This window comes from Phascolarctos cinereus, unplaced genomic scaffold (assembly GCF_003287225.1).
Source record: "Phascolarctos cinereus isolate Bilbo 61053 unplaced genomic scaffold, phaCin_HiC Scaffold_5;HRSCAF=322, whole genome shotgun sequence".
Classification (NCBI taxonomy): Eukaryota; Metazoa; Chordata; class Mammalia; order Diprotodontia; family Phascolarctidae; genus Phascolarctos; species Phascolarctos cinereus.
In genome coordinates this window covers 9,694,280-9,715,900 of record NW_027555958.1, presented here as the reverse complement: position 1 = coordinate 9,715,900, position 21,621 = coordinate 9,694,280, and the positions used below count along the sequence as shown (strand labels likewise).

General features: G+C 46.6%; 1 protein-coding gene across 2 annotated transcripts in view; it reads right to left on the bottom strand.

The window, feature by feature from the left end:
• The window catches only part of UBE2F (ubiquitin conjugating enzyme E2 F (putative)), a 123,892-nt gene extending 102,855 nt beyond the window's left edge, over positions 1–21,037 (bottom strand). The window contains exon 1 of one of the 2 annotated variants that reach the window (XM_020972128.2): positions 20,914–21,037. The gene's annotated coding sequence lies outside the window, so the exon portion shown is untranslated. The remainder of the gene's footprint in view (positions 1–20,913) is intronic. The other variant, XM_020972127.2, reaches the window with a different exon arrangement.
• Between the last annotated feature and the right edge of the window lie 584 nt (positions 21,038–21,621).

The following is a 21,621-nucleotide window of genomic DNA, read 5'->3' as shown; positions in this document are numbered from 1 at the left end:
TTGGTGTTTGAGAACAAAAGGCAGTTTTTCAAAGTCCTCTTGTTCCATCAGTCTTCAATGGCCCCACGCAGGCTGCTCTGTAAGGACGGGCAGGCCACCACTGCTCTGGCTGATATGCCCACTGGCAGAACACCTTCCAGTCAAAGTCAAAGACGAGCTGCAGAGGTGACTTTTTAGGAGTAGCTGATCTTGAGAGAGCTTGACTTTTGACACAAACATAACAACAATTCCATCTGAAAACACATTTCACATTTGTTTGGACTGAATCAAAATTTGCAGTGAAGAAAGTTCAAGCTTCTCTCTGGAGCTCTCTTTCCCCATGTCCCATGCTGTTCCTTGAGTTCCAACAGACAGGCAGCATTCAGCTAACCTCTCCCTTTCCCTGGCTTGTCTCCAGCCTTCTGCCACGAGGAAGAACTTAAAGCAGAGGTGGGCCTGCAGGACTGCACTGAGCAGAAGCTTAAAACTACTTTCAATCCTTCAGTCAGGAAACAATTACCAAGCATCTACGATGTGGCCGTGGCACAGTGCATAGAACCCTGGGCCTGGAGTCAGGAAGATCTGAGATCAGCCCTGGGCTCAGACGCTTACTAGCTGTGTGACCTTGGGCAAGTCACTTCGCCCCTATTTGTTCCTTATGCGTACGATGGGGATCCACTGGAGAAGGCGATGGCAAACCACCCCAATATCTAAGCCAGGAAAACCCCATGGACGCAGCCCCAGGGGCCAGACAACAAATGTGCCGGGCACTGGGCGAGGCAGCTAGCAATGCAGCTACAGAAGTAAGGCTGCCCCTGCCTGCAGGCGCTTACACTCTACAGAGTGTGGAGGGGAAGGAGCAGCACGTGCAGACTACATGCAATCTAAATGTGCACGTGCTGACTGGGGAGCGTGTCGTTCACAAACACAGCCGAGTTCCTGAAAGAGGCGGCAGAGGGGGGGCCAGAAAGCCTGCCCGTCACAGGGAGCCGCCTGGGCAAAGGCACGGGGGCGATGTGTGCGAAAGATCAGCAATATAACGTCAGCCTGGAATGGTAGGCTGGCCGGACTGGGAAGGGCTCTACAGGCCAAACCGAGGGGCTTGTACTTAACCTAAAGGCAATCAACAGGGAGCCCTGGAGTTTCTGGCCATGCAGCTTTAAAACGAGCCCCCCTTCTAGTCCTTCAGCGGCACCGGTGCAGATCACAGGCCCACCATGCCCCCGTGCCTTCTCATCCTGTGTCATTCTGGTCTGTGGCTCTCCACAGAGCACCTACCCTGTGTGGGGGAGAAACACTTCCTCTACCTCCTTCTAACAGAACAAAACATTCTACATCCTCCAAACATATTCGAGTCCTCTGAGTATGAGAACACCTCCTTGGGCTAGAATCACTGGATTCTAGGGTAAAAGGGAAAAGACTTCTGAACCAAAAGCAGGCCTTCAGCTTGCTGCTATATCACAACTCCAAATCTTATTGAGAATAAAAGCTCACCGTTAAATGCGACCAAGTATTTTCATCATATCACCTTTTTAAGAAAGGTAGCATAAACATTATGAGATGGATCAGGGCTTCTTAAACTTTTTCCACTCGCAACCCCTTCAGCACTTTTTTTTTGGGGGGGTGCTAGGCAATGGGGTTACGTGACTTGTCCAGGGTCACATAGCTAGTAAGCGTTATGTGTCTGAGGCCGGATCTGAACTCAGGTCCTTCTGAATCCAGGGCCAGTGCTCTATCCACTGGCACTTTTAAACCGTCACGACCCACAGTTCAAGAAGCGCTGAGAAGAAACTGAGGCTCAAAGAGACAAAAAGACTTGTCCACAGTCACACGGCGAACACGTTTTCAAGCTTGAGCTCAAAGCCAGACCTTATTTCCAGCACCTTGCACGGTGCCTGGCACATAAGAGGTTAATAAATGCTGTACAATTAATCTTCTGACTCTAAATCTGATGTTCTTTCCACTACTCTGTGATATCTTTATAAAGTGGGGGAAAAGTCAGACGCCTCACTCATGCAATGCTGCTAGAAATTCTTCAGTGGGTCTATCTCTGTCGGGAGGCTTGGGGAGCTGCTCTTCCATCCAGATAATCTACTCCAGCTACTCTCTGGGAAGGATTGTTCAGCAGCACCATCTCACGGTGACCTTCGCCTCAGTTCCCCCACTAGGAGCAGCTACGGTAAGTGGACCATCAGGAGCCATTAGGCGTGTGACAAAAATAGAACATCAACTGGCATTGATTAATAAAGCTATTACACTGGCAAGCCGCAAGAATCCCAACCGAATGACACCACTCTTCAGCAAATAAAGCTGAGCAGTCTCAAAATCTTAGCGCCAACAAACACAGCTCTCCTTCAGGCTGAAAATGGTCTAATCACAGACCCAATGAGAGACTGTCTGGGAAAAGAAGAATTGTGAAACAAACAGCCTAAACCGAGCACCTTCTGGGACTCCCTAAAACCAGTCACCATTAGCATGGATAATGACAACACACACTAATCCCAAACATTACTCCAGCTCCAGGAGGACTTAATACAAAAGATGATGGAATACCCAGTAGAGAGAAGGAATCTGTCATTCTTTTCACCTTCCTTCTTTCCCATGGTTCTGGGACTTAAGGAAGGATAAAATGCAGAAGAAAACAAAGGGAGCTTACAAAGACCTCTCTTTTCCTCCTTCCGCACCCACAAATGGCCTCTAACTCTAGACACTAGAAACAGGAATTCTGGCTCCTTGTGGCAGTCTGCTCTTCTCAGGGTGCTGATTCTGAATGCACAAAATAAAATGCAGAGGACTGCAAAGGAAACCACTTTTATTGAAATAGTTATCCAAATATACATATATTTTTAAAGTTCCCAGACCCCAGGTTAAGAACCTTTGTCCTAGAAAAATAATGTCTAAAGGAAGTCTCATGTACACCAGTGATCTCCTTGACTAGAAAGCACACTCGTTTGGGGTGGGGGCATGATCCAAGGACCAAAAGCTCATGTGCTTCTGGAAATATATTAAAGCCTTTTTTTTGGTCTCAACTGAAAATATTAAGAAATATTTCCCCAGTATAAAATCCTTTACCTGAAGAAAGCTTTACTTCTCAGGAGAAACAATGCCCTCCATCAAAGCCCTCTCCCTTTCCCTTTAGACTTGACTCCTTTGTTTAGGAAAGTGTATAAAAAGTCAAGAACCAAAGTTCAGGCTCAGGAAAATGGATTGAGGATGGGACCAGACCAAAATCGGCAGATAGCCTTTCCCCAATCCCAGTGGGTATTAGGACAGCAATCCAAGAGGGGAGGTCTCTGGGATTCTTCAGGTCATCTTGTGGGGAGTGGACAGACCGGGAGTAAGCGGTTTTAGGAAAATGATTTTTTTTTCTGTTTCACAAAGCAACGGGTTAACTCTCACCAAACCATGCATGGTCTAATCCTGTTTCATTATATTATAACATTTTCCTTGTTTAAGAATTCTATAAAATATGACTTTGAAATGACTTGTGTTAAAGAAAGATGGCCTGAAGCATGAGAAGGTTCTGGCTGATTTGAACAATTCTCTCTAAGCAGAGCAATGCTTGGGTTTGAATGATGATAGATAAACCAAATGGTTTCTGGTAGGCTTGTACTGACAGTACAAAGTACACTCCCACTCCCACAACCTCTTAAAGCAAACCTACCACTTCAAGAATAGCTCACAATCAGAAGGATGGAGGACAACTATGAAAGTGCACAAACATTAAGTTCACCTTATTCCAGGCACCGAGGCAGGTGCTGCTGGGATTATATGGAAAATGACCTACCCTGCCCTCAAGGACCTTACAATCAAACAGAGCTATGATCTACACAGAAATAGGAAGGATACAAATCACCTCTCACCTGGACAACTATAACAGCCTTCTGGCTCAGCTCCCAGCCTCCAGTCTCCCCCCACTCCAATGCATCCCCCTAGAGCACAGGTCTGACAGGTCATGACCTCCTAAGTCAATTTGCTCCGGTGACTCTGTGTAGCCTTACCAGCCTAGCTGCTGCTCTTCACACACACCAGGCCATCTCATCTCCACCTTAGCAGCAGCCCCCCCCCCCGCCATGGAATGCTCTGCCTCCCTGCAAGAGCCAGCCCAAAATAATAGAGACATCAAACAATGGAACACAGATCAGACAACGGAGACCGAGAAATAACAGAACTCAATAACCCAGTGTTTGATAAAGTGGAAAACCTCACCTATCTAGGGAAAAAAATCCCTATTTGGTAAAAAAACTGCTGGGAAAGCTGGAAAGCAGTCTGGAAGAAATCAGGCTTAGACGGACACCTCACACAAGATTCTACAACACATTCTAAATGGATACCAATCTTAATACCAATCTTAACATTAAAGATGATACCATGAAAAAATTAGAAAAGAAACAGCTCTATCTATATTTCTCACAGCCATGGGTAAGAGATATATTCTTAACCCAGCAAGAGATAGAGACAATTACAAGAGACAAAACTGATAAACTTTGATTACCTGAAACAAAAAACCTCTGCACAGATAAAATTAATGCATTTAAGGACAAGAAAAGAAGTGGTTGATGAGGAAAAAAATCTTTGTATCAAATTTCTTTGATGAGGGTTCCATATCTAAGATATAGAAACTGTTACATATGTGTGTGTGTGTGTGTGTGTGTGTGTGTGTATGACTGAGAGGCATTCCTCAATAGATGAATGTTCAACGGATATGAACAAAAAATTCTCAAAAGAAGAATTGCAAAGTATTGACAACATGAAAAAATCCTCCAAATCACTAATAACAAAAGAAATGTAAATCTAAACAACCCCAAAGTTTCACCTCACACCCTGCAAATGGGCAAAAATGGTCACAGTCAACGTTGGAGGGGTGTGTGTAGATATACTAGTACATTGTTGATGGAGCTGTGAAATGGTGCAATCATTTTGGTACAATGCAATTTGAAATTCTGCAAATGAAGTAACTAAAATGTTCATACCCTTTGAACCAAAGACTCCATGGCCCGACTTGTACTCCAAAGAAGCCACTGATAAGAAAAAAGTCTCTGCATACATGAAAATCTTCATAGCAGCACTTTATGGGATAGCTAAGAATTGGAACCAAAGTAGATACCCATCAACCAGGGAATGGTTAAGTAAACTGTGGTACACAAGTGTAATTACAATAATGGAACATTCCTGTGCTGTAAGAAATAATGTGAGTGATGAATAGTACAGAGAAGCATGGAAAGATCTATATGAACTCATGCAAAGTGAAGTTGGCAGAGCCAAGAAAACAATATACACAGTGACAAAAATGTAAGTGAAAAGAACAATGACATACCAAAACAAAAGTTATAAACAGCAAGGAAGACTCAAAAGAAGATAGGAGAAGACATCCCCAACGTGCCCCTTCAGGGAAGTGGGAGCTCCACAGGCATCACATGTTACACGTTTTTGGACTTTTTCAATGTATTGATCAGTGGTGTTAAATTTTTTTCTTTTTAAAAAATACTATTAGTCAGTACATATCTGTCATATGGGATGGCTCTCAGCGAGGGAAAAGGGGTGGAATATTTGGGATAACTATGGTGATGTAAGAAACAGAAAATATCAATAAAAATTATCCTTTAAAAAAGGTCTGCTCAAATTCCCCTTTCTGCAGGAGGTTCTTCCCAGCCCCCCCACGCTCTACCTCATCCATAACTGGCTTGTCACGTTGGGGAGCACTAGCTCCTCTAGCGTGAGGGCTGCTCGTCCCCCTGCCACCCAACCCTCGCTGGTGGCTCCAAGAAGCTGCAGCTTGCCCAGCAGCCACACTCTGGTAAGCCATCTCAGCAGACAGGCCAAACCAGGCTGAAGGTGACTGAGGGGCCTCCGACTCACCGGAGATGCAGGATCCGTGACACCTGCATGCTTTCCCAGTCACCAGTGACACGAGGCAGGCCTATGTGCTTGCTCCCATGCATTCAGCATGATATTTTCAGGGACGTTGTTGGATGAAAACGGCAGCAAGGTCAGCTACCACACTGATGGTACATTATTTAACTTGAAAAGGCTACAAGCCAAGACTAAAGTGGAGGGAGAGTTGGTGCATGACTTTTTTGTTCGCAGATTATTGTGCACTCAATGCAGCCTCTGAGGCCAAGATACAACAGAGAATAGCTCAATTCTCTGCTGCTTGTGCCAATTTGGGCTTAACAATTAATACCAAGAAAATAGCAAATGGAGAAATTTTGAATTCTGTGAATAAGTTCACTTATCTTTGCAGTATATTTTCCAGGGTTGTACACAGAGATAATGAGGTCGACACATGCACTGCCAGAGCTAGCTCAGTGTTTCGGAGGCTCCAAAGGAAAGTGTGGGAGAGAAGAGGGATTATCAGGCTGCCTACCAGACTGAAGGTCTACAGAGCCACTGTGCTGACCTCACTGTTACATGCATGTGATACCAGACACTGAGGTCCTTTCCTGTGGTAAACTCTACTGCAGAGAGTGGAACTTCAAAGGGCTGGCCACATCGTTCCAATGCCAAACACACATTTGCCTAAAAGACTATTTTACAGAGAACTCACACAAAGCACACACTCACAGAAAGGTCAGAAGAAGTGATACAAGGACACTCTCAAGGTCTCTCTGAAGAACTCTGGAATCAACTGTGAAACATCAGAGAAGGTGCCGTGCTCTCTAAGCAAAGCAGAACTGTGGCAGCTCAAAGGAAACATGAGACGTGTCCAGTCCAGGTGTTCCTATCGACTCTCTGTGCCTGACCTGTGGCAGAGCCTGCTGAGCTCACCAGTCTGATCGGCCACAGTTGGACACGCTGCACCAGACGCCCACACAGTGACGTCCTTTTGGTCCTCTCCAAGCAAGGACAGCAACTGACAACCTGCAACTCCACATCAGCTTCATCACCAGGGGAACCCTCGAGGGCAGGGATGGTGTCCCTGGCCTTTCTCTGTATTCCAGCACTTAGCATCGGGCACTGAATAAATGCTTACTAACACAAATAAGAACGATACAAAGTATGTTGTTGCTGTCTGCCCTTCGTTCTAGAAAAGGACCGTGACAGCAGGGAAGTGATGCCATGACATGCCAGTGAATTGGATTTAAGTAAGACAATGGGACCTTCACCAAGTGCTCCAGGAAAGCCTGAGAGCCCGTAGGAGTGAAGGGGCGCTCTCAGGGAAGTAGGATTCGGGAAGATCTTGCTGGAGGAGATGGCTCCTGAGCTAGGTCCTGAAGAAGAGAAGGGGAAGGGTTTCAGGAGGGAGGGAGGAGACCAGAGTGCATGCTGTATTAACTCTGGGGTGGAGAATATGGGACTTTGGAGAACAGGCAGCAGTCCAGTTTGGCTGGAATGTAGCAGGTATAAAGGCAAGTAATGAGAGAAAAAGGCTGAGAAGGTAGGCAGGGGCCACTTCAAAGGATCTATGCAGATTTATATTTTCCACTAAAGTTAACAAAAATCAACTGCACAAGTCCAAGATGGGGGGAGGTGAGGGGTGGGAGGGGGTCCTTACAAAGATCACAAGTTCATTTTCAATTCATCTTATGCTTGAAATTCCGTATCTTCTCCTTGCTGAATCATCTAAGAAGGTCTACTCAGCTTTTCTGAATGTGGCATAACTAGGTCAACGCAACTAGGTCAGTGAGACTGGGGCACAGCTAATTTGAAGGTGCAGAGAGCCCATAAAAATTGCTGTAAGTAGCATGTCTCCCCTATAATTCAGCTATAAACTAGAACTGGATGGCCACTAAAATGTATAAACCAATTTTGTCTTGGGAGACAGAATTCCTCCCCCCACCCCCACATAACACACATACACACACAAAATCAATACCTCATTTATCACCCAGAGCGGAATAGATAAGATCTAATGACAGCAGAATCCACACAACTTTCTTTGGACAGATCACAACAGTCCCAAATAACAAGATTAAATATATCAGCTCTGGAATTTAAAAGTTGGTATGTAGTTCAAAATGGCTGCATTCTATTATTCAACAAGCTGACTCAACCGTAATGTCAATACAGAAGAGGATGCAATAAAAGGGGAGGGGAGAGGCCCCGGCACAGGGCAGATGGTGAGATGGCCTCAGGGGACGGCTGGATGGGCTGAGAGGCTGCGCTCTGATCTGAGGTCAGCTACACACCACGGGCTGGGTGACTGGTGATCTCAGGTCGTGTAGCCCAAAGCACAGTTAAAATGTGACTCCCACCTACAAAATCCCTGACAAGTATACATAGCACACCCTACTGCCTGAATACGTCTACTGATGGGCAACTCACCCCAACAAAGAAAGCATTTTTCATTCTGAACAGCTCCAATTGTCTATAAGTTTTTCCTAATGTTGAGCCAAAAGCTCTTTTCCTGTAACTTTCACCCAATTACGCCTCTGTGGCTAAATGAAACAAATGAAGAACTTTTAGGGACATGAGTGGCACAGACAACATTTCTTCCAATTAAAAGTTGGTGTTCCAGAAAAGAAGATTAGGGAAGTAAACAGTTAAGACTAGGATATGGATTATGGTCTGAGACTTCAGAAACACACATGAGGAATTCGTAGCCCGGAATGGAGATGATTTTGAGAGCTGGTTAAAATCAATTTCTCTGGAGATGGTATGGAAGAAGAAAGAAAAAAACTGCCAACATGTAACTCTCAAGCCAACTATCGGAGAAACACCCATGATAACATGGGTCATCTGAAGAGTTATCAAGGCCAAAGGGTCAGCAAGAAGATAACATCCAGGAAGAGAGTAATGACCCAAACAGCCTCAGATGTCTCTATTTATGAACATATAAAGTGTGGACTACAAGCAAAGCAAACCAGAGATTTCAACATAAGTAACTCCCACATCTGCTATCACTAAAATGGGGGGTTTTCTCTCTCGTGACTAGCCCACGGCCAGAGGAACACACAGAGGACTAGAGGCACCAGAACTGCACAGTTTACAGAGAAATACACCCAGTACAAACTACCCAAACCAGGTTGAAACATGGTGGAGAATATTTGGGGGAGGACTAATGGAAGGAGAAACAGCGACACTGGGGCAAAAATACCCTACGGACCAGGCCGAGACCAAGATCATCCCTTGCTTGTGGACCATACAAAAACAGATGGTAGAGGGTGGCCGAGGGGCTGTAGTCTGCCAACCAAACAGACTAAAACTGGAAATGAATAAACGAGCTCCAGAAGTTGTGAAGCTGGTGAGGAAGGAAATCTGATTTCAACGATCTACAATTGCATTTCTGCCAGATGCAGAACAGTGGCCAAATCATCCATCTGTTTCAGGATAACAGTATTTTCCTCAAACTGGAAGAAGCAGTGCAGGGGACTGCTCTTCCGGACGGATTATGACCTGTTGCGGAGTACGAATCACTGGACTTCTGGGGGAAACCGATTATCTCATCTTAATATCTGTGATCAATAACCAAGAAAATGTGGATGGAATAATCAGATGTGTACCTAGATTTTGGGACAACAGATTTTAAATTCAGAGAAAGGATAGCCAAGACAGATCTAAAATATCACCAGCAAAGTTGGCTCAAGAGGGATGAGATTTTTCAAGAAAAAAATTTTAACAACACAAATATTAATAATCCCAGCAAAAGATGGACCAGATATTGGTGCACGGGGAATTCATTCACCAGCTAAACAGAAAACAAACTGCAGAAAGAAACAAGGACAACTGATTAAATGTGAATACAGAAGGGTAGCAGGGCACTGTGGGCACATGTGAAACAATATCAGAAAGGTCTATATGAAATGAGAATTGTTATAAATGCTAAGGACAAGAAAAAGGATTTTTTAAAGCCACATTGGGGGCAAGATCAAAGCTAGAATAAGACCACTGCTTAGAGTAAATGGGTCGATAAAAGTAGATAGAGAAAGGGAAAATTCTTCATCTCAGTGTTTTCTTTCTTGTCTACCAAGGACAATTATTTTTTGAGCAGATAGTATGGAACCAAATTGGATAACAGAGAATTATAGCCCATAATAAAGGAGCTCTCAGTGAGGTCATTTTGGTTACATAAAAATTAACTGCTTTTGTAAGAACAAAAATCAGTGCAAATGGGATAAGAGGAATTGCAAAATGAAAAAAAAAATCTTTCCAGAAAATATCCATGATAAAATTCTGCTCTCCAAGCCACACTGGAAATGATAACACCATATAAAAAGCCATTTCCCCAATTATAAATGGCCAAAGACTATGAAGAACTAGTTTTCTTCCTACCTTTTTTCTTTTTAGTCAGACCAAGTATTTCATTAATTTGAGGAAATCTTCTACTAACACATCTTAGAGTCTGCTCTACAACCACAGTCTTAGATAATTGCCTAGAGCTAAGTGCCTTGCCTCAGATCACATAGTATTATGTCAGGAGCAAGACTAGACTCCAAGTCTCCAAAAGGAGAAATATAAATTATCAAACATCTATTTCAAAGAATTCTCCAAATCACTAAGATAATTGGAAATTAAAACAATTCTGAAGTTTGACTTCACACACATCAAACTGGACAAAAGATAAAAAAAAGACAACTGCTGGTGGGGCTGTGAGAAGAGAGGCATGCAGATGACGGCAGAGCTGTACATCTGTTCAACTGTTCTGGTGAACAATTTGGAATCATACTAAGAAAGTCATAAAATTGCATATACTGTACTCTTTGACCTAACGATACCATTACTAGGTATGTGTCCCCAAAGACGTCAGAGACAAACATTCCGTATCTAAAAAATGTTTATGGCAGCATTTTCTGTGATAGTAAAGAACTGAAAGAAAGTGGATAACCTACTTTGGCATCCACTGAACAAATCAACTAAATAAACTGTAACAACTGAATATAACAAAATATTCTGCTATAATACTAAATTTGAAAAATTCTGGGAAACATGCCTTGATGGGAAACAGAATACGCAGATCACACAAAGACCAAACTAATGAAAAGGGAAACAACATAGAGGGTTATCAAGACTCTGATCAGTGCAGTGACCAACTGTGGCTTCACAGGTCTGTCTATAAGCATGGTTTATTTTCTCAGTACAGAGGAGGTAGACTACAGGTGAGGAACAAGGTATACGTTTTCAGCCAAAGCCAACAATGCAGGGAACATCTGCCTGTAGCGTAACTATACTTTTTTGTTTGCCAGGGGAGGAAAGAGGAGCATGGATGGCGTCTTTGGAGTGACAGACTTTTTAAAAGAACACTGATGAAGGTTTAGGAGACAGAGAGAGACTGGGAGGGGGAAGAGAGAAAGAGAGAGAGAGAGAGAGAAGGTAGCTCTGAATCGGGGGATGATTCTTGTCACTTCCAATATAGAGCCATTTTAACATAAAATACTTCCTTATATACTTTTTCAAAAGTGTTCAGTCTAGGGGCAGCTAGGTGGCACAGTGGATAGAGCACTGGCCCTGAAATCAGGAGGACCCGAGTTCAAATCCGGCCTCAGACCAAACACTTGATACCAGCTGTGTGACCCTGGGCAAGTCACTTTAACCCCAATTGCCTTAAAAAAAAAAGACAAAAGTGTTCAGTCTGTGGACCACTTTTAAAAGAGTCAAAGACCCAAAAGAATACTTTGGACAGATAAGAACATAAAAATAAATATTGAATTTAAGGATTTCTGATGAGGCATTAAAGAGGTAAGGCTTGAAGTTTATAAAATGTCTCAAGTAAATTGTTAATTCATGCCAAAACCAAAATTATGGTTATTTTTCCTGTTATTTCCTTAACCCTAATACTAGAAGAATCCAACTGTGCACAATGGTGGCCCGCCAATCATCTTTTCAGAGGCATTGTGCGAAGAGGAACTGGAAGATATTGTAAATCTCTCTCACTCCAAAGCAGAGGCACTGCCTTTTTAAAGAAACCTTTCCAGGGATGTGTTATCACTTAAAGCATTATTCAGAAAGATGAAGGCAGAGGGAAATGGAACAAATCTATTCAAAACTATAAATCAATAGTCAAGTTGAGTCAAGAAGCATTTATTAAGCACTTACCAGGGCCTGGGCTAAGCACTGCCAAAAAGGCAAAAGAAAAGTCCCTGCTCTCAGGGAGTTCCCAGCCAATCTTCAGGCATGAGCTGACCTGCTTTACTGGACAGGGCCCCTTCTGCTATAGTTCCTACTCAACCGTAAGGAAAAAAACCCTAGCAAGAGCTTGAGTCACTCCAGCCAGGGGGAGGAGGGCAGGGCCTAACACATCCTAACAACAGCTAACATTTATACGGTGCTTAAGAAACATTAACTCAACAACCCTATCTATGAGTTAGGGACAATATCATCCCCGTGTTACAGCTAATGAACCTCAGGCTGAGAGAAGGTGACAGCCTGCCCCGAGTCACACAGCTGGTTTGTGATCAGCAGGAGGGGCTGAACATGGATTTCTCTTGACTCTGAATCCAGGGCTCTGCACACAAGGAAGCACAAGGATGACCTGTCCCCACTATGCACAGAATGTTCTCCCAAGCAGAGCTGATCCGCACTCTCCAGCAGACCCAAGAAGACAGCCCCCAGCCAACTTGAAGGTTTCCAGGGACAGGGGACCCACCACCTTCCAAAAAAGCCCATTCCACTTAAGGACAATTCTAACTGTTAAGTGGTTCCTTAAACAGCCAGAATCCCCCTCTCTGAAATGTCCCCCATTAAATGTGCCATGTTAAAGGATGAAGAAAGAACTTGGCAGAATGTCAAGCTGCTGTTACATGCTGCTATTATGTTTTATCTTGACTTTACTTGACGAGAACACGATATTCATGGGTATTCAGTTTCTTTTTGTACTTGGGAAAGATACATTCTTTATGAAAAGGAAAACAGAACAGAGACCAGAGGCAGTGTGGAATGGTGGAAAGAACACTGGACCTGGCACTCAGAAAGGCCTGGGTTCCACACCTGTCTCAGCCACCGACTTTGCTACTATCTTGGCCAAATCACTTCCTCGCTCTGGGCCTCAATCTCCTCATCAGTGACACAAGAGGGCTGGCCTTGACAGTCCCTCCCAGCTCTGCACCCATGACCCTGAAACTGCTCAACTTCTCAGGTCCCTTCTGAAGTTTGTAGTTCCCTGGTCACTACAGGGAAAGCACTTTACCTCGCAGGGACTCAGTTTTCTCCACTGGTAAAATTAAGGGCAGAGATCTGTGATGAAATCTTCCTATCCGCCTCCTACTAGCTCTGTAGGTTCAGAGGGGCAAGTCACTCACAACAGTCTACAAGTCTGAGACACGGGCTCAGACAAAGACAACCGCTAACATCCCTTCCAGTTCTAAAATTCTATGAATCTAGTAAAAGCTCATATTCTTATTCCTGGGTGATCTTGGGAAGACAACCTCTGTGGGCCTCAGCCTCCTCATGTGAAAAAAATTAGGCTGAATTTGATGACCTCTAGGGTCCTTTCCAGTTCAAATCCATGATCCTGTAAAGAACATTTAGGTTTCCAAATTGTTTTCTTCACAGTAATCCAGAAAGATGGTGAGAGGTGCGAGATGAACACTGACTGGCCTCAGAGTCAGGAGGGCCTGGTTTCAGTCCCCTCTTAGGAGACAAGCTGGCTCAGGGACCTGGAATGGGCCAACTCTCTATGCTGATGAATTTCAGAGGAGCTGCAGATCCCCATTAGTGAGGAGCAGAAGAGTTGCCCAGGGAACTCAGAACTTGAAATCACAAGTCCAAACATCAACAAAACCCTCAGGTGGTTAATGCAAGCATTATCCGTTTTACAGATGCAGAAACTGAGGCTTAGGAAGTTTAAGTGATTAGCCTAGGATTAATACAGCTGTCAGTTTAAGCTGAGATTCAAATGCAGGTCTTCTCACCCCAAGATCCTTTTGTTATTTAGTCGTTTTCAATCATGTTTGACCTTTCAACCTCTTTTGGGGTTTTCTTGGCAAAGACGGGGTGGTTTGCCATTTTCTTCTCCAGTACAGATGAGGAAACTGAGACAAACAGAGTTAAGTGACTTGCCCAGGGTCACACAGCTGGTAAGTGTCTGAGACCAGATTTGAACTCAGGTCTTCCTGACTCCAGGCCCAGCGTTCTATCCACTGCAGTGCCAGCTAGCTGCCCAAGATCCCAGGAGATTACATACTCCCCAAAGTGATCTTAACTGTCCACTTCAGATCATTACTATGACAATCATCTACTTGATCAACTTTTCCACAGCAATTTTTAATCTCTGAGCGTGCCCACTCCACTTCTGCTCAGCCACTTAGAAGTCACGTCCCACTGCCATCAATCAAACAAGAATTTAAGCACATCATGTGCTAAACACAGGGATACATAAAAAAGAATTGTCCTTGACCTCAAGAATTTACAATCTATCCAGAGAGAAGATGGGTACAAGTAAATATGATATAATGGCTAATGGAATCATGAAAAGGCCTCACGTAACAGGTGGCCATGGGCAAATGACATCTAATAACTACTTTAGAAACTGCCCACCAGAAGAACAAAACCCTGCAAAATCAAACAAAAGACTTTTGAATTATCCCCATCTTCCATTATCTGCCCTCCTGCTTCTTCCATTACCATTATCAGGACTTGGCAAGATTTACTGGGAATAGAATTAAATGTGCTATTTTGACATGCTAAAACTACATCACAATTCCATTAGAATTCCATTGCTCAGAATATAAAAATATATTCACTCAACAAACATAAGGCACCTAATATATCAAGGAGCTGTGGGAAATAGAAACACTCAAAAGATACCTGCCATCAGGCTTATAATCCAGACTGGGAGATCAGGTGTACTGGCCAATAAAACCACTAACTAGAACATAATGCACACATAGGAGAGGTATCAAAAGCGCACTGTGAGGATTGATCACTTCTGGCCCGGAAGACCAAATAAGGCTTAGTGGAAGAGGGCCTTTTAAGCAAGGCCTTGAAGGATGGGGGAGTCTAATCTGGCTAGAGCACTGAGTAGATAAGAAAAACAGTATGAGATAAAGCTGAAAAGGTACCTTAGATTAGAGACACATTGGGGGTCTTGAATGTCAGGCTAAAGGACTTAGATTTTATTCAACAGGCAAAGAAAGGTTTCTGAGCATCTAAATGAGATCAAAGCCTTTATGCACTGGGACGACTAATCTGACAAATGTATATAGGGTGGACTATAGAGGCCAGAAGATGCATTTAGAAGCTACTCCAGTTATGGCAGTGAGGATTCAAGAGTGCCTGAATGAGCAGTGGGAGTGGGCAAAGCAAGAGGGAGAAATAAAAGCAACTTCTGTACCAACATGGAACTTAACAAAACAACTCTGTAAAGTGGGCAGCACAAGGATTCTGTTCATCCATTTTAGGAGGATCAGAAAAGCAAGATGACTTACTCATAGTCACAGTGAAGAAGTGATAGGGCCAGGCTTTAAACTCTGCTCTTCTGACTCCAAGGCCAACTTTGGCCAAGTCAGAATCTCAGTCCATCCCACCCAGCCTCCTATCGAAGGTACTACTCTGTCCTTTTACAAAGCCCTTGACCAATGGTCATCTAGCCAAAGGTCCAATATTTCCAGGAACTGAGAGCTTATGAACGTCTAGCTTTTCACTCAGCTGCTGGACAGCTCCAGCAGGGAAGATACACTTTCCTTCTATTTTACATTCAGCTTCAAGCTGAGTTCTTATAACTTAATCAATCAAGCAGCATTCATTAAGCACAAAGACAAAAGAGAGACAAAAACTTGCTACTGGGGGGAGGAGTAGGTTCAGAGTTAAGTAAATGTAGGATAAATTTTAAAATAAATATACAGAGATTGGCGGGGGAGGGCAGGGGGAACATACTAAGATCTGGCGAAACTGAAGGAGATGACACTGGAGTTAAGCCTTGAAGGGAGCTTGGGATGTAAGAGACAAGTGAGGAGGGTCAGGATTCCAGGCATGGGGACAGAAAAAGGGGTCCATGGACAGTTGTGAATGAGGAACCAGCAGGCCAGTCTGGCTGGATCATGGACTGTGTGAAGGGGAGTGAAAAGTAGACTGGAGCCAGATCATGAAAGGCTTGAAAAATGGAAAAGCTAGCTTTGTATTTGATCTTGGCAGCAATGGGGAGCCACCGAAGCATCCTGAGCAGAAGGCGCCCTAACTGGATCTGTGATTGAGGCACACACCAATTTCGCATCTCTATGGAAGGTAGATGGGAGAAGAGAGTCTGGAGACGTTGCCACCTGAGAGGGGATGAGGGCCTGGCACGAGGTGGGAGTTTAACACAGAACAAATCTATCCTCTTTCCTACTAAACAGTCTCAAATCTCTGAACACCACTATTACGTCCCCTTCAAGCTCTCTCCTCCAGGGGTCTCCACTGCTCCTCATCTTCCACAATCACAAGTGATCCTGGCCCCCAACACTCCCCAGCTCCAAACACTCTCAAGCTGTCAGAGTCCCATGCATGAGACTCATGTCCTCACCTTCTCTTTCTGTGGTTACCATACACATCTTCTCACCCAGCATTGCCACGTGCTAGCAACCACATCCACACCATGCTTGTGACCCACATCCACCAATCCTGCATGTCATGTGCATGGGAACGGCTGTCAAGTTAGGTATCCTTCATTACTGAAGTACATAAATGGGGAGTCATTAATTAGCTCAGCCATGTTGTCTCCAGCCCCTTCTTTCTGAATTCTAAGCCTGACCTCACACAGTAGCTAGCTCTCCAGGCTTTGTCTCATTGCAAAGCTGCCGACCCATCCAAAGCACTGGTAAAGAGGGCAAATCATCACTCACTGTTAACAAGAGGTTTGAGAAGCACCTCCTCACAACAAACCTATAAAGCTGAGTACTTTTTAATCCCCATTTTACAGATCAGAAAACCAAGATTCAAAGTGACTTTGCCAGAATCATACAACTAGGAAGTGCTTAAGACCAAGGCTCAAACCCAGGTCTTGACTCCAAATCCAGGGTTCTTTCTTCTCTGCTACTGCTTCTCTCTCCAGGACAAAACCGATCCATTAATAGCTCCAACTTGGTAAGACAAACAGACCCCCAGAGTGACACAATTCAGCCTCTTCACGGCTCCAAAAGCTAAGTCTGGAACAAGCGCCCCTCAGCCCACTCACTTCATTTCCTCTAGTGCACCCTGCGGCCCTTCTCGTCTTGTCCTTCCAGGATTTATCCCTCTAGACCTGGGACCCCTCTGGCTGCCTCTTCCTTAATCCCCCAACGACCTTCTTCTGTAAGAAACAAAGGTCAGTCTAGATGGGGGCAGGTGAACACTGGTGCCAGTGTCTGGGCCTCTTTATTCTCTCCCCACTTCAGAGCCCAGAGCATGTAAGAGCAATCTAAAGAGCACTGTCCTCCGGGTCCCACAAGGTCCTCCCAGCACACACACTGCTTGTCTAACTTTAGGCAAGGTCACTTCTCAGGCTCAGTTTCCTTGCTTGTAAAATGGGGACATTATTTATGCAACTGCCATCCTAGGGTGATAGGAAAGGACTCTCTAAGTAGGATTTCCAGCATCTCAGATATTTGAGCAATTAATAACAACATTTCTATAGCATCTATATGCCAGGTCCTGTGCCACGTGCTTTAGAAACATGATCTCATTTGACATGACAATTACTTCCTTAGGCCCTGACAACAGTCAACTGGGGATCAATCCATGCCCCTTCCCAGACATATGTTCCTACAAACCCTTCCTCAGAGGTGGAAGGGGTCGTGGGTCACCCACCCAATCCCAGCAGAATGTTGAACAAGAACTCCTCCCACATCCCCACACAAGAGTAGCTAGCCAGTCTGAAGACCTAAGTAAGAGAAGTGGCCCATTGCCCTGTTGGGGCCTTTGCACCCCTCCTTCACCTCCAGCTCCCCTCAAAGCCCAGCTCAGCTACCAACTGCCCCCTCCTCTCAAACCCCAGGCCTCACTCAGACTGCCCAGGAGTCCCACCCACATTACCCCAGATACCAGTTGGGTGTAACCTGTGATTTCATGGTGTTTACAGGAAACTCCCTCTAGAGCTTCTATGACAGGTTAAGCAAGAGCAGAGTCACCTAGTCAGGATGTGACAGAGGACAGAACTAATCTGTCTACAATATCTGGCTCTCAATCCACAAATGTCCAGCTGCAGCTCACCTTGTAATTACTCTATGTAATGCTCTGTAGAGCATAGGGGCCACTTACTAGCTGGGTGACCCCGGACAAGTCATTTAAGTCCTGTGTGCCTCAGTTCCTCATCTGTAAAATGGGGACACACTGGAGAAGGTCATGGCAAACACTCCAGTGTCTTTGCCAAGAAAAGCAGAGTTGGACATGACTGAACACCACTACCACCACCTATCTATTTATTTATGCTGTTTCCCCCTCAGGAAAATGCTCCTTGAGGATTGCCTGCTAATTGATCACAACAAAGTGAAAATCATTTCTGTGCTCTGGGGCCAAACAGAGCCGCCTCCCTCCCACATTCCAATTCTTCTATACCCTGCCCACCCACCCCCCTCTCTTTTCTGCTTGCTCCACACATGCTCAGAGACCTTCCAACCAATGGAGGATGGAATGGAGCCTGGACCATTCACAGTGGAGAGAACACTGGCCCTGGAATCAGTCAGACATTTATTAAGCTAAGTGCCAGGCACCACGCTAAGTACTGGGGATACAAAGAGGGCCAAGTCACTGCCCTCCGGGGCTCCCAATCTAAAGGGGAGACAATGAGCACATAAACATGCATAGACAAGCTCTACACCGGACAAGTTGGACACAACTCAAAGAGCGAAGGCACCAGAATGCAGAAGGGTGGGGAAGGGCTTCTGGGAGATGGGACTCACAGGGAGCCAGGGAAGAGGAGGCCCAGCGTTCCAGGGATGGGGGACAGCCAGAGGAAAAGGGCTGGAGCTGAGAGATGGACCAGCCAGGAGGCAGTGTTAGCAGATCAAAGAGCAGGTGCCAGGGAAGATGGCAGAAGAAGACTGGGAAGGCAGGAGGGGACTTGGTCATAAAGGGCTTCGATGCCAAACAGAGCATTCTGCATCTGATCATGAAGATCATAGGGAGCTACTGGGGAGGCTACTGAGTCAGAGGCCTTGGGTTCAAATCCTGTCCGTGACATTTGGGCAAGTCAAACCTGGCCTCAGTTTCCTCACCTATAAATAAATGGCCTCTGATGTCCCTTTTAACTCTAAATCTACGAGCCGACCATCCCCTTCCACTCCACTGAACACTCTCTAGGTTAACTCCCTATCAGCTGTGGGGCCACACCTGAACACAGTGTTCCAGAAGTCATCTGCCCTGCTCAGCTGCCATGAGCAGGCCATCCATTCCTTCCTCCAAGCTACTGATAAACTACAAACTGGCCCCAGGCTGCCTATCTGCAGAAAGAGGCTGGGCTAGATGAGCTCATTCTCTGCCAGCGCTAAAATTATGAGTCCAGAATTTCCCACATCTTCTTCTGCCTTTGCTCTGACAGAGGGCTATGCCTTGGGCCTTCCATGCCCTCCAGAGCCTGCTCAGAAGGGAGGAAGTTAAAGAGAGACCTTCAACAAGGGGGGTGGGTGAGGGAAGGCTACAGGGGCCAAAGAAAGAAAGGGTTGGGGCAGGGGAAGGGCAGGCGGGGTAAGGCAGGTGTCTCCTGCTCCAGCAGGCCTGGGAGAAGGTGGAAGGGAACAGTCTTCAGTGAGGAAGGTCTGCAGATGGAGGGAGGGTGACAGAAGCCTAGGAGAAAATGAAGGAGGACAGGCCTATAGCTCCTTACTGTGAGGGAGGGAGCAGAGATGAGGGGGAGGGCATGGAGATGCTTGGGGAAAAGGGTCACAGCAGCAGCAGAGAACACTGATGGGGGAATCACAAGAATAAGGAGGGAACGAGGATGAGAGAGTGGGCTGAAGCCTGCAAAGGTGAGGGGCTGAGCAGGACAGGGGTGGGGCAGAGTATACACACCATGCTATGGGGAAAGGGGACAAGGACGTGGTGGAAGAAACAGAAGCCCCAAAGTGTGTATGTGGTGGAGGAAGGGTTCACAGGGATCTATAAGGACACAGCAAGGTCTACAGTCTCAAATGAGCGGGCATCACAGGGGGCCTAGGAAGACATGAGGGGTGGGTGGAGACTACTGTAGCCTCATACTGGGAGGGGGGGAGGGAGTTCTGCAGCCCTATATGGGGAGTCACAGGGAGTGGCTTTTCTGCAGCCCCATATGGGAACCACAGGATCTAAGATGACATGGGGGGAGGGGAGAGGAGAGAGTCCCTGAAGCCCTACGTGGGAAGTGACAGTCTGTGTGTGTGTGTGGGGGAAATGACCCTGAGCCCTTCGTGTGGGGTAGGGGATGACAGAGAGAGGGGGAGAAGTCCTGCAGCACCCTGTAGCGGAGACCACACAGGCATCTTGCAGCCCTACATCGAGGGTAACAGGGAGTGGGGGCGGAGTCCTGCAGCCCATGTGAGGAGGGGTTACACCAGAAGCCTGCAGCCCTATACAAGGTAGTGGGAGGGGGGGTTGGGTCTGTTGCCCTATACAGAGATCACAGGGAGGAAGGGGTCTGCATTCTCATGTCGGGGGGGTCACAAGGAGGGGAGTCTCTAGTCCTGTGGGGAGGGTCACATATCGGGGGGTCTGCAGTTCTGTGGGCAGGAGGGGTCACGAGTGGGGGGGGTCCTGCAGTTCTGTGGGCACGAGAGTCACGAGTGGGGGGGTCTGCAGTTCTGTGGGCGGGGGGATCACAAGTCAGGGGAGTCTGCAGTGCTGTGGGGGAGGGGTCACACGGAGGCGGGGTTTGCAGTCCCATGGGGAGGCTTGCGGGGGGGTGGTCACGCGGGGGGTCTGCAGTCCCTTGGGGGGGATTTCCGGGGGGTCTGCAGTCTCATGTCAGGGGGGTCACCAGTCCCATGTGGGGGTTTGAAGTCCCATATGGAGGCGTTCCAAAGAGAGGGGGAGGGGAGCTGCAGCAGCCCACGGGGGAGGTCACGGGGCCCCGAGGGCTCGGGCAGAGAAGAAGTGGCAGGGTCGGGGTTGTCCGGCGTTAGCTCGCCCACTCACCTGGGGAGCCCCACACCATCCCCCGGCCCTGGCACTGGATCCGCAGCGACCGCACTCTGGCTCTCCGGCCTCCGGCTCCGGCCCCTCAGGCAGCGGCAGCAGCAAAGGCGGAAGCGGAAGCGACGGGCGGGGCCAGAGAGACTACCCGCCTCTGATTGGCTGACGGCTTCCTAGGTCCGCCCCCTCCCCCTCCACACGCTTTTTTTTTTTAAACAAGAACTTTATGCGTTCCCCTAGTGCGTCCACTCACACACCTGGGGTGGGGGGAGCCAAAAGCGAGGCCGGGAAAGAGCCCCGGGCTTGAGGCCAGCGAGCTGAGGTTCGAATCCCGCCTCTGCCCCTTCCGTGTCACTTTGGTTATACTTCGTGGCCCTGGCGAAGGAGGACACGCCCTCGGGACTTCGCTTCCTGTGATGCTTCGGGGGCACTGCTCAAAAGGAGACACCCTCTGAACTCCATTCCCCAGGAGGCTGTGCAGGTCGGCGTGGTGATGTCATCAGGGAAGGCTCTGATTGGTGGGCAGGGTTCTGAGAGGCGGGAAGATTCAAACTCCGGAGCGGCGGAGAGCGGAGCTGGGAGCAGGGCTGCCACTGTCTCTATCCCGAGCGCCCGCTGCGGGTCGTGGAGGGCGTCTAGGGTCCCAACTCTAGAGCTTAAAGCGGGGTTCTAGCCCTCAGGACCAGACATTTAGAGGAGAGGGAAGGCTCC